Source organism: Panthera onca, chromosome A1 (genome assembly GCF_046562875.1).
Source record: "Panthera onca isolate mPanOnc1 chromosome A1, mPanOnc1 haplotype 2, whole genome shotgun sequence".
In the NCBI taxonomy this organism is placed as follows: Eukaryota; Metazoa; Chordata; class Mammalia; order Carnivora; family Felidae; genus Panthera; species Panthera onca.
Window position 1 is genome coordinate 134,937,163 of NC_138339.1, and position 13,123 is coordinate 134,950,285.

Consider the following 13,123-nt stretch of genomic DNA (forward strand, 5'->3'; position numbering starts at 1 on the left):
GTGTGTGAGTTTCTAGGTTTTTCCAAAACAATATTTGGGTCATTAAAGAAAAAAACTCTTACAGATAATTCAGCTGAAACTAGTTTATTAGTTCAAAACAAATGACTTCATACTTCGTCATTCTTTGGAATTGTATGTATTTTAAATCACATTTGGCGGGGGCACCTGGGTGGCTCGGTTGGTTCAGTGTCCAGCTCTTGGTTTTGGTTCAGGTCATGATCTCACGGCTCGTGGATGCAGGCCCTGCATTGAGCTCTGCTGACAGTGTGGAGCCTGCTTGGGATTCTCTGTCTCCTCTCTCACTTCCCCTTCCCTGCTCACTCTCTTTCTAATTAAATAAATAAACATTTAAAATAAATTAATAAATCGCATTTGGCCTCCAGCGGTTCATGGCCTTATTCAATATGTAATGCTATATAAAGGGAAAAGTATGGAATATATTTGACCAACTTTGGTGTTAATAATCTTGAAATATTTAATCTTTTTTTTTTTAATTTTTTTTTAACGTTTATTTATTTTTGAGACAGAGAGAGACAGAGCATGAACAGGGGAGGGGCAGAGAGAGAGGGAGACACAGAATCGGAAACAGGCTCCAGGCTCCGAGCCATCAGCCCAGAGCCTGACGCGGGGCTCGAACTCACAGACCGCGGAGTTGAAGTCGGAGGCTTAACTGACTGAGCCACCCAGGCGCCCCTAATCTTTTTTTTTTTAATGTTTATTCATTTTGAGGAGAGAGAGACAGAGTACGAGCAGAGTATGAGCAGAAAGAGATAAAGAGACACAGAATCCCAAGCAGGCTCCAGGCTCTGAGCTGTCAGCACAGAGCCTGATGCAGGACTTGAACTCACAAACCGTGAGATCATGACCTGAGCTGACTGAGTCTGAGTCAGACGCTTAACCAACTGAGCCACCCAGGTACTCCGAAATATTTAATGTTTCTAGAAGTAAAGAAAGGCAACATGTTTCATCTGAAAACTTACTGAAAAAAATACCGAATAAAAGAATAAAACTATTCATGTTAATGTAGTCACCCTGCAAAAAGACAACTGTTTTACTCCCTGGTGTGCAGATGGCCAAAGTTACAGACACGACTGGCTCTCCTTCTTCACCTTTCCCAGAGTCCAGGGTTCTGGATGGAATTCCCAGAGGCGGGGGTGGTGTTCCGGGAACAACACAGCAGAAACATCCTCACCTGACTGGAGACTAGATGGACTCTAAGAAGCAGACCCACCACAGACACTGGCTCTCCTGGCCTTTCTCCACCCCCTTCTCCCTGTGTGGTCTCTCCTCTTTCTATCCTTTCCTATGGAACCTTAACTTGGTTGGAGGTGAGGAGGGGTGGGTGGGGAGAGGAGGGTGGGGAGCTGGAAATGTGAATCTGAATTTTTCAGTCTTCACCTAGACTTCACCAGTGGCTTTATAACCTCAAGATGCCAATAATGGAACCCATCTCTTAAAGCAAAGAATGACTCATATCTAGTTCACCCGGGAAAAGCCCTCGGGTGCAAGGGAAGAATTACAGTGAGAGCAGGGTGGGCGGGAAGCTGTCAAGATTACACACTATTTATCTTTTGAAGTTTTCTACCTCCAAATGACTTTAGAGAGAATGGCAGTGGATAACCTGCAATTAACAACAAACTAAAAATATTTACATGAGGAGTTCTTCTAGGTTCAGCATATACGCGAGATGAGAGAAAAACCATAAAAATAAAAATACATCTTGAATGAAAATATGTGCAATTCTTGGGAAAAGTAATGTTGGCTGAGTGTTTGTAATATTTACCATTATATTTTTTTAAAGATTTTATTTTTAAGAACTCTCTACACCTAGGAATGGGAACTGGTACAGCCACTCTGGAAAACGGTATTGAGGTTCCTCAAAAAATTAAAAATAGAACTACCCTACGACCCAGCAATTGCACTACTAGGCATTTATCCACGGGATACAGGTGTGCTGTTTCGAAGGGGCACATGCACCCCAATGTTTATAGCAGCACTATCAACAATAGCCAAAGTATGGAAAGAGCCCAAATGTCCATCGATGGGTGAATGGATAAAGAAGATGTGGTATAGGAACGCCTGAGTGACTCGGTTAAGCGTCTGACCTCAGCCCAGGTCATGATCTCACAGCTTGTGGGTTCAAGCCCCGCACTGGGCTCTGTGCTGACAGCTCAGAGCCTGGAGCTTCCTTCCGATTCTGTGTCTCTGTCTCCCTCTCTCTTTGCCCCTCTCCAGGTTGTGTTCTCTCTCTCTCAAAAATCAATAAATGTTAGGGGCGCCTGGGTGGCTCGGTGGGTTAAGCATCCGACTTTGGCTCAGGTCATGATCTCACGGTCCGTGGGTTCGAGCCCCGCGTCGGGCTCTGTGCTGACAGCTCAGAGCCTGGAGCCTGTTTCAGATCCTGTGTCTCCCTCTCTCTCTGCTCCTCCCCTGTTCATGCTCTGTCTCTCTCTGTCTCAAAAATAAATAAACGTTAAAAAAAAATTTTTTTTTAAAATGAAAAATAAAAAATAAAAAAAATGTTCTGTCTTTAAAAAAAATCAATAAATGTTAAAAAAAAAAAAGATGTGGTACACACACACACACACACACACACACTGGAGTATTACTCAGCAATCAAAAAGAATGAAATCTTGCCATTTGCAACTATGTGGATGAAACTAGAGGGTATTATGCTAAGCAAAATTAGTCAGAGAAAGACAAATATGACTTCACTCATATGAGGACTTTAAGACACAGAACAGATGAACATAAGGGAAGGGAAGCAAAAATAATACAAGAACAGGGAGGGGGACAAACCATGAGAGACTCTTCAATATGGAGAACAAACAGAGGGTTACTGGAGGGATTGTGGGAGGGGGGATGGGCTAAATGGGTAAGAGGCACTAAGGAATCGACTCCTGAAATCACTGTTGCAGTATATGCTAAATGACTTGGATGTAAATTTAAAAAAAATAATAAATTAAAGGGCAAGATGTTATATTTACTAACAAAGTAATAAAAATAGTTTGAATTGATTTAAAAAAAAAAAAAGATATTTCCCAGTTCTTTTGCCATGAGAGTTTCACTCAGCAGACTGTACTTTGTACGTCGCAGCTTCACACAGGAAACCAAATCTCCTGGAATCTATAGTGGTGGAGATATCTGGTTACCTGGGGTAGCTTTTTTTTTTTTTTTTTTAACGTTTATTTATTTTTGAGACAGAGAGAGACAGAGCATGAGCAGGGGAGGAGCAGAGAGAGAGGGAGACACAGGATCTGAAGCAGGCTCCAGGCTCTGAGCTGTTAGCACAGAGCCCGACGCGGGGCTCGAACCCACGGACCGTGAGATCATGCCCTGAGCCGAAGTTGGACGCTTAACCGACCGAGCCACCCAGGCGCCCCATCCTGGGGTAGCTTTAATGCAGGTTCTACCCTGCCCTTGGATGTGCCAAGCAGCAGATGGCGTCGGCAGTGGATTTCACCGAGAGCAGTCCATGTGTGGCACAGAGCTTCTCTTTATATATCGTTCTTGACTGTGTGGCATGCAAGCCTCAGTCCCTGACCTTCCCCAAGAGTCAGCATGAAACTAAATATTTTTAAATAGTTTGCTGTTGTCATCATAAATCCTGACCAATAAAATACTTGTCTACAAAAAAAAAAAAAAAATTCTCTACACCAAACACGGGGCTCGAACTCAGAGCCCTGAGATCAAGAGCCACATAATCTACAGACTGAGCCAGCCAGGTATCTGAATCTATTCTTAATTTCTGTTGTAGAAGGAAATTGTTCTTCTCCAGGGTCATCAAAGAGCCCATGTTGCCAAATAATCACTTTTTATCCTATTTTGTGTGTGTGTGGGGGGGGGGGGGGTGGTCATTCAACACAATTGACCACACTTTTGAAAAAGAATTTTTTTTTTACATTTATTTATTTTTGAGAAACAGAGTGAGACAAAGCGTGAGTGGGGGAGGGGCAGAGAGGGAAGGAGACACAGAACCCAAAGCAAGCTCCAGGCCCCGAGCTGTCAGCACCGAGCCTGATGCAGGGCTCAAACCCACAAACTGTGAGATCATGACCTGAGCTAAAGTCGGACACTCAACCAACTGAGCCATCCAGGCGCCCCCACACTTTTTTTGTTTTTTACCAAAAATTATATATACACGGTATAAAGAGTCAAACGATTCCATAAGGCTTATTAAAAAAAAAAAAGAAATTAAAAAAATGTTTTAATCTCAGCTGTTTTACCCTCCAACCTGTCACCCTACTCACATCTTGTCGCCATTTCCCATTTCCCAGAGCTTTGAACTATTTTTTGTCATTATTTCAATACTTACCTCCAAGTCTCTAAATAATGTGTTTATACTACCACTTCTTTAATTTCCTATTTTAGGCATTACCTACTGATTTCATACTATGGGTGGTGAGGAATTAATACGGGTTTGGTTGGTCTGTCTGTCCTCTCTCTTACCCCCCCCCCCCCCCCCTGCTCCACACACACCACATACACTGCATTTGGCAACAAGCATACTTTTCATCCTCTTGACTCCAAATAGAGTTACATTACAAAAGTGTTTATTTTTTTGATGTTTATTTGTTTATTTTGAGAGAGAGTGAGAAAGGGGAGGGGGCAGAGAGAGCGGAGAGAGAGAGTCCCAAGCAGGCTCCCTACGAACAGCTGGATCCCATGAACCGTGAGATCATGACCTGAGCAGAAATCAAGAGCCGGATGTTTAACTGACTGAGCCACCCAGGTGCCCCTCATTATCAAAGTATTTAGATAAATGTCCAGTATTTCGTTGTTATGACTATGTAAATGCTAGCCAAGTGGTATACCTGAATCTCCCCTTTTCTGTATGTCATATCTCCCTGCCTCAACTCTAGTTTTCAACCCTAGATTTAATCATTACTTCCCTCGCATTTGCTCAATCTTCTCCCTATAGAGCTTCTTACTGTGTCACCCCTGTCTTACTGCATTCGCGCTGCTGGAACAAAATCCCACAGACTGGGTAGCTTATAAACCACAGAAAGTTCTCACAGTTCTGAAGGCTGGAGGTCCACGATCAGAGTGCCAGCACGGTCCATTCGGGTCCTCTTCCAGACTGTAGACTTCTCATTGTACCCTCACGTGGCTGAAGGGGCTGGGAAGCTCTGTGGGGTCTGTCCTTATAAAGGTACTAATCCCATCCATGACCTAATCACCCCAAAGGCCCCACCTACTGATACCATCACCATTGGGAGTTAGGATTTTAACATATAAATTTGGGAGGGGACACAAACATCCAGACCATAGCCAACCCTAAACTTTCCCTCAGTTTTGAAATTCTTTTCTCAGTAAGATCAGGTACGTTAGGTATTTAGTCAGTTCCCTGTGCAGCGATCCCTCCTGGAGCTTCCCAGGGGGTTCCAGTAGGAATCAGTGGCCCTCCAGGCCTGGTGAACAGCTCTTGCTCTGGGACCTCTCTCCATTGTTCTGGAGAATCCTTTCATCTTTCCATTGCATTGGAATCTTGTTTTCTCAGAACCTATGTCTTTATCTTGGTTTAGTCCCTTAATTAAAGCCACATTGTCTGGTAGCCTCCTGAGAAAAAAATACATGAGTGATTCATCCTTTTTCATTGCTGTATGGTTGTCCACGGTGCAAACGTACCACAGTTTGCTTTTTCCATTTTGCTGTTGATAGACATTTGGATTGCTTCCTTTTGAGGACTATCACAAATAGTGCTGCCATAAAAATTCTGGTGCATGTTTTTTGGTGATTTATGTAAGAATTTTTGTTGCATATATACTTAGGAGTGAAATTTTTGGTATAGGAGATGCACTATGTTCAGACTGAATAGATATCGCCAAACATTTTCCAGAGTTGTTGGACTGACTTACACTCTTCACAGGACTGTCTGAGAATCCCAGTTCCTCTACAGCCTTGCCAACACTTGGTATTTTCTGCCGTGTTAATATTACCCTTTTGGAGGGGGTGCCTGGGTGGCTCAGTCAGTTGAGCATCCAACTCTTGGTTACACCTCAGGTCATGGGATCAAGCACCCACATTGGGCTTTGTGCTGAGCGTGGAGATTGCTTAAGATTCTCTCTCTTTCTCTCTCTCTCTCTGCCCCTCTTCCCCATTCATTCTCTCTCTCTCTCTCTCTCAAAAAAAAAAAAAAAAAAAGAGCCTTTTTTGTGAGTTTTAATGGTATCTTACTGTGGTTTGAATTTGCATTTTCCTGACTACTAATAAAATTGAACGGCTTTTCATATGCTTGTTGTCTATTCAGACATCCTCCCATTTGGTGTCACTGTTTAAATCATGTCCCTATTTTCTTTTGGGATTCTTTGTCCTTTTTCCTATCGATCTGTAGAAGTTATTATATATTCTAGATATAAGTCTTTATTAGATACATGTTTACCGAGTATCTTCTCTCACTCTGTGAATTGCTTTTATAATCTCTTAATGGTATCTTTTGATGAACTAAAAACTCAGATATTAATAGAGTCCATTTTATAATTTTTCCTTTTATGGTTAGTGTATTTTACATCCTGTTTAAGAATTCTTTCCCTCTTCTAAGATCAAGAAGATATTCTCATATTTTTTCTTCTAAAAGCTTTACTATTTTACCTTTCATCTGGAATTGCATCTGGAAAAAATTTTCTGCACATGTTGAAATGTTTCAATATGGTGAAGTACTCTAACACATTGTCCCCTGTTGGCTCAACCTTGCAAATCCGGACTCAACCCAAATGGACTGCGAGATATTATCTTTGTTATATACTCCTGAATTCATTTGCAAATACTTTGCTTGGCATTTTTATTATCTTTATGTTAATGAGTGAGGTTAAATTGTATTCTTCTTTTATATGTCTTTTGGTATCAAGTTATGCTAGCTTATTAAAATGATTTGGGAAGGGTTTATTCTTTATCTGTGGTTGATAATAAGATTGCCATTAGCTCACACTTGAATTTTTGGTAAAACTTGCTTGTAAAATTATTCAGACCAAATTGTTTGGTTTATTTTGCAAGGAAAGCTTTTAAACCTACTAATTCAATTTATTTGTATGTTGTTTCTGAATTTCATCTTGATCTATTACATAAATTTATTTCATGAAATCTTTGAAACAGGTTCCTAATTTTTTCCTTTCTTATTAATCTGTCCTGTCCATGTACACACAGAAAGAGAGAGAGAGAGACAGAGAGAGAAAGAGATCCCCCCGTTCTCCCCCCCCGCCCCCGCTCTCTCTACCCCCTCTCTCACTACCCCCCTCTCGCTACCCCCCCTCGAATGAGAGGGAGAAGGAGAGAGAAAGAGGAGAGGGAGAGCGAGCGAGAGAGGGGAGAGAGGGTAGAGAGATCCCCCCCTTCCCCCTCTCGCTCTCCCCCCCCCCCCCCCCGTCTCCACCCCCAACCCCACCCCCAACCCCAACCCCCACCCCCACCCCTGCTCTCGCTCTCTCCTCAAGCGGTGCTCGCAGCCTAAAACTCCTGAACTGTGAGATCATGGAGAGAGAGAGAGAGAGGAAGAGAGAGAGAGAGGGGGGAGAGCGAGAGCGAGAGAGCGAGCGCCCGCCCCCGCAGTACTGATTGGCGGGCAGCGGGCACCTGCGCAGGTCGTGATCTCACAGTTCAGGAGTTTTAGCCTGAGGGCACGGTTTTAGCCTCTCGCTCTCCCTCTCCCTCTCCCTCCTCTCTCAGGACCTAGAAATTTATTAGTTTTTAAAATATTTCAGTGAAATTTATAGTGTTATAGAGACTGTGATCCTTTTTTTGGATGGTTCTGTGCTATATTTTGTGGCCTACCACATAAATAAATCTTAAAAATGTTCCATATGTGCTTGACAGGAATGTATCTGATTATATGTCCATTAGATCTGGCTTGTTAATCATGTTGTCTAAATCTTTTTTTTTTTTTTTAATATTTATTGATTTTTAAGAGAGAGACAGCATGAGCATGAGCAGGGGGAGGGGCAGAGAGCAAGGGAGACACAGAATCCGAAGCAGGCTCCAGGCTCTGAGCTCTCAGCACAGAGCCCTACATGGGGCTTGAACTCATGAATCCTGAGATCATGACCTGAGCTGAAGTCCGACGCCCAACCAATCAAGCCACTCAGGTGCCCCTTGTTTAAATCTTTAATACCCCTGCTGATTTTTTTTTTTTTTTCTTCTGCTTAAGGATCATTTACTGAGAGAGATACATTAAAATCTCCTTCTGGGATAAGGAATTATCCCATTTCCTCTCAAAGTGCTAATAAATTTTGCTTTCTAGATTTGGTGCTATGTTGGTAAATTCATAAAAGTTTACAACATGTATATATCTTCTACCTAATTGAGCCTCATATTAATATGTAGTGATCCTTTTTAACTCAAATAATGCTTTTTTTCCCTTATAGCCTATTATTATAGCCTGATATTATTATAGTCTTCTCTGTTTTACACATTATTTGTATATATTTTTTCATGTTTGAAATGCAGGGAACTTTAAATCATGTCTTACTAGGAAAAAACTTTTGGGGTGCCTGGCTGGCTCTGTCTGTGAGAGCATTTCACTCTTGATTTCAGGGTCATGAGTTTGAGCCCCATGTTGGGGGTAGAGGTTACTTTAAAAAAATCATATGTATACACACACACACACATTTATAATTTTCTTTTTGGTTTTTAGCAGTTTCATTGAGATATAATTTATATACCATGAATGTTGACCCACTTAAAGTATACAGTTCATTGGTTTTCACAGAGTTGTGCTATCAACACTATATAATATTGGAACATTTTTGTCACTCCAAAAAGACCATACCCATTAGCAGTCACTCCCCATTTTCCACCTCTCCCCTTGCTCTCCTGCGACCCCTCGTAACCACTAATCTACTTTCTTTCTCTATGAATTTGACTGTTCTAGCTATCTCATATAAATGGAATCTTATAGTATTTGTCCTTTTGGGTCTGGCTTATTTCACTTAACATATTTTCAAGGTTCATCCAAGTTAGAGCACGTACTTCATTCCTTTTCACTGATGAATATTTTATTGTCCACACATACCACATTTGTTTATGGATTCATCAGGTGATGGACATTTGAGTTATTCCTGTTTTTTTAACTATCATGAATAATGCTGTTATGAGTGTTCATGAACAAGTTTCATAAGTACATATGCTTTCCACACGTATGTTTCTTTTGGGGACTTGCCTAGGAGGGGAATTACTGAGTCTTAAAGGAAGTGTATATTTAACATTTTGAGGAATGGGCAGACTGTTTTCTAAGCAGCTTACGTCATTTTACAGTCCCACCAGCAATGTATGAGGATTTTAATTTCTCTATGTCTTCAACAATATGTGTAATGATTCATCTTTCCAATTAGAGCTATTCAAGAGTGTATTAGGTCGGGTCACCATAACGCAATCCCACAGACCAAATGGCTTAAATAACGGAAAGATTTCTCATGGTTCTAGAGGGTGGGAAGCCAAGATCATGGTGCCAGCCACTTTGGTTCCTGGTGAGACTCTATTCCTGGCTTGTAGGGAGACACCATCTTGCTGTGTGCTAACGTCGTGACTTCTTCTTTGTATGTGTGAAGAAAGAGAGACCTATGGTCTCTCTTCTTCTTATAAGAGCACTAATCCTATTGGATTAGGGTCCTGCCCTTATGAGTTCAACTAACTTAGTTACCTCCATAAGGGTCCTGACTCCAAATACAGTCACATAGGAAGTTAGGGCTTCAACATACAAATTTTGGAAGGTTACAAACATTCAGGCCAGGACTTAGAAAATACAAAGTACTGTCTCATTGTGGGTTTGATTTGCATTTGCCTAATAATAACTACTTGAGCATCTTTTCATATGTTTTATTATCCATTCACGTATCTCCTTCGGGGAAGTGTTTATTCAAATCTTCTGTCCATTTTTAAATTGGGTTTTGTCTTTAGTATTGAATTGTGAGAATTTTTTAACAAATTCTGGATACAATCCCTTTATCAGATATATGATTTGCAAAAGCATATATTTCCTAAAGTAAACATTTTAAATTATAAAAGTCAACAAAAATGGGGGTGCCTGCTGGCTCAGTCAGTAGAACATGCAACTCTTGATCTCGGGGTGGTGAGTCTGAGCCCCATGTGGGGTGTAGAGCTTACTTAAAAATAAAATCTTTAAAAAAGAAGTCACCAAAAATGCAAAAAAAAAAAAAAATCAGAATTATCAAAAGAACAAAAACAAATTATATCACAAAAGAATTTTAGAATTATCAAAACAAAGTATCTTTTAAAATGACATAAAAAAAGATCAAATATGGGTGTCTCTGTTGGTTGAGCATCTTACTCTTGACTTCAGCTCAGATCATGATCCCAGGATCTCAGGATCCAGCCCCATGTCAGGCTCTGCACTGAGCGTGAAAACCGCTTAGGATTCTCTCTCTGTCTCCCATTGCCCCTCTCCCTCTTTGTGCACTCCCCCCACCTCTAAAATAAATAAGTGAGGGGCGCCTGGGTGGCTCAGTCGGTTAAGCATCCGACTTCAGCTCAGGTCATGATCTCGTGGTCCGTGAGTTCGAGCCCCGCGTCGGGCTCTGTGCTGACCGCTCAGAGCCTGGAGCCTGTTTCGGATTCTGTGTCTCCCTCTCTCTCTGACCCTCCCCCATTCATGCTCTATCTCTCTCTGTCTCAAAAATAAATAAACGTTAAAAAAAATTTAATAAAAAAAGAAAAATAAAATAAATAAGTGAGCAAATAAGTAAACAAATAAATAAATAATTTTTTAAAAATCAAATATCCCTGCCACATAAAAAAAAAAAATGAAAATGTGCTTATGCACCTTTTAGAAATAAACAGATTTTCAGATTAGATCACAAAGCAGAAACCAAACTTTATAGTATGTAAAAGAAATACACCTAAAACAAAATGATTCACAAAGGTTGAAAATAAAAGAATGGGCAAAAGTAAACTGGGCAAATGCAGATTAAAAGAAAGCAGGAATTGGGATCTTAATATCAGGCAATAGGAATTCATGCCAAACACACATAAAATGAGACCAAGTGGTGCTACTTACAATATTAATTGATATGATTTACAAAGTCAGGGATAGACAGGCTCTGAAAGCACAGTGGCAATAGTCAAAGAGCAGATATTACAAAAGATACAACAGAATTAGATACACTTACCTTAGGAGACTTTAATTGCATCTCGGGGTCCAGAGCAGATCACATAGACTTTTTAAAAAGGATGTGAGGATATGGACAACACAAACAACATGATAAGGTAGAACTGGTCAATGTTATCACATTTCTTCGAATGTAAGATGTCATCAGCTGTAAAACCTATCACTTTTTTGGTAGCCCTGAGAGAAGGAATGTTATCATTCACAAGTGTGACACAAGGGGGCGCCTGGGTGACTCGGTTCGGTTAAGCGTCCTACTCTTGACTTCTGCTCAGGTCGTGATCGCAAGAGAGATCAAGCCCTGCAAGGAGCTCTGCAATGATAGTGCGGGAGCCTGCTTGAGATTCTCTCTCTCCCTCTCTCTCTGCCCCTCCCCTACTCGTTCTCTCTCTCTCTCTCTCTCTCAAAATAAATAAGTGAACTGGAAAATATAATAAAGTGTGACACAATGCCTTAATTGTAGCCTGCAAAATGCACGAAAAAGAACATCAACTGTGTGTTGTGAAATTTATTTCCGCTCTTTTGAGGGACTTGGCAATTTCTCCTAAATTCGTTTGCTCTCTCTGGTGTGCAACAAGTATACTCCTGCACATATCTCAGGAACAAAATGTCACACAGATCCATCCACTCAAACCTCACTGTCATTTATTATTTGAAGGTTCTACCAAGTCTTTGGTTATTTTTGCAAGAAAATGTGGAATTATAGCAATTCTTCCATCAACAATATTTGCTCTGCTAATATCAAGTTTATACCTTTCAGCTTTATTTCCAAGCTTTGCTCTGTGCCCAGTAACTTTAGTTTCAGGGCCAAGACATATACTATAATCTTCTCACCCATATTTAAAATGGTAATTAAACCCAACATGTATAGAGCCAGCAATGCAAACATAACTCAGCTGAAGTGTAATGATATAAACAGCTGTGACCACGTTTGTCCATGTGCCAGCAATAGCAACCACATTACAAGTGCCATCTGGCCAAAAGGAATTATAAGATGCCAAAAATTGAAAGATGAATCCCAATCAGGGATTTTAAAATGTAAAAGAAAGACATTATGACTCAGATGCAATAAAACCCGGTATACCGTGTTCCCTTAAAGTCGATAATATATCTGCATTTCAAGGGCCCTTTGAACCCTAACCATATCTGGGTCCCCAAAAAAGCCTGAACAGAGTTCAAACAGTGGATGCAATTCAAGCCACACTCTGCAATCACAATTCAAGAAAGCTAGACTTACACACATTATCAGAAAAGAAAGGCCCTTCCATCCAAACATGTAAAGAAAACACATTCTCTTATATCTTGAATCAAGAGGGATGTACTGGGGCCACATGGGTGGCTCAGTCGGTTAAGTGTCCAACTTCGGCTCAGGTCATGAACTCACAGTCCGTGGTTTCGAGCCCCGCATCGGGCTCTGTGCTGACAGCTCAGAGCCTGGAGCCTGCTTCAGATTCCGTGCCTCCCTCTTTCTCTGCTCCTCCCTCACTCTCGCTCTCGCTCTCTCTCTCTCTCTCTCTCTCTCAAAAATAAACAAATCATAGATTTGTTTTCTTCTAGGAGTTTTATGGTCTCACATCTTGGGTTTGAGTCTTCAATCCAGTTTGAGTTTATTTTTGTGTATGGTGTAGGATAGGGGGTCCACTTTCATTCTTCTTCTTCTTCTTCTTCTTCTTCTTTTTCTTCTTCTTTAAGTTTATCTTATTTATTTTGAGACAGAGAAAGAGAGCACACAGGAGGGGCAGAGAGAGGGAGAGGGAGAGAGAGAGAGAGAGAGAGAGAGAGAGAGAGAGAATCCCAAGCAGGCTCTGCACTGCCAGCACTGAGCCCAATGAGGGCCTTGAACTCATGAACCACGAGATCATGACCTGAACCAAAATCAAGAGTCAGACACATAACCGACTAAGTCACCCAGGCGCCCCTCCAGTTTCATTCTTCTATATGTGGCTGTCCAGTTTTCCCAACACTATCTGTTGAATAGATAGTCCTTTCCCCTACTGTATATTCTTGGCT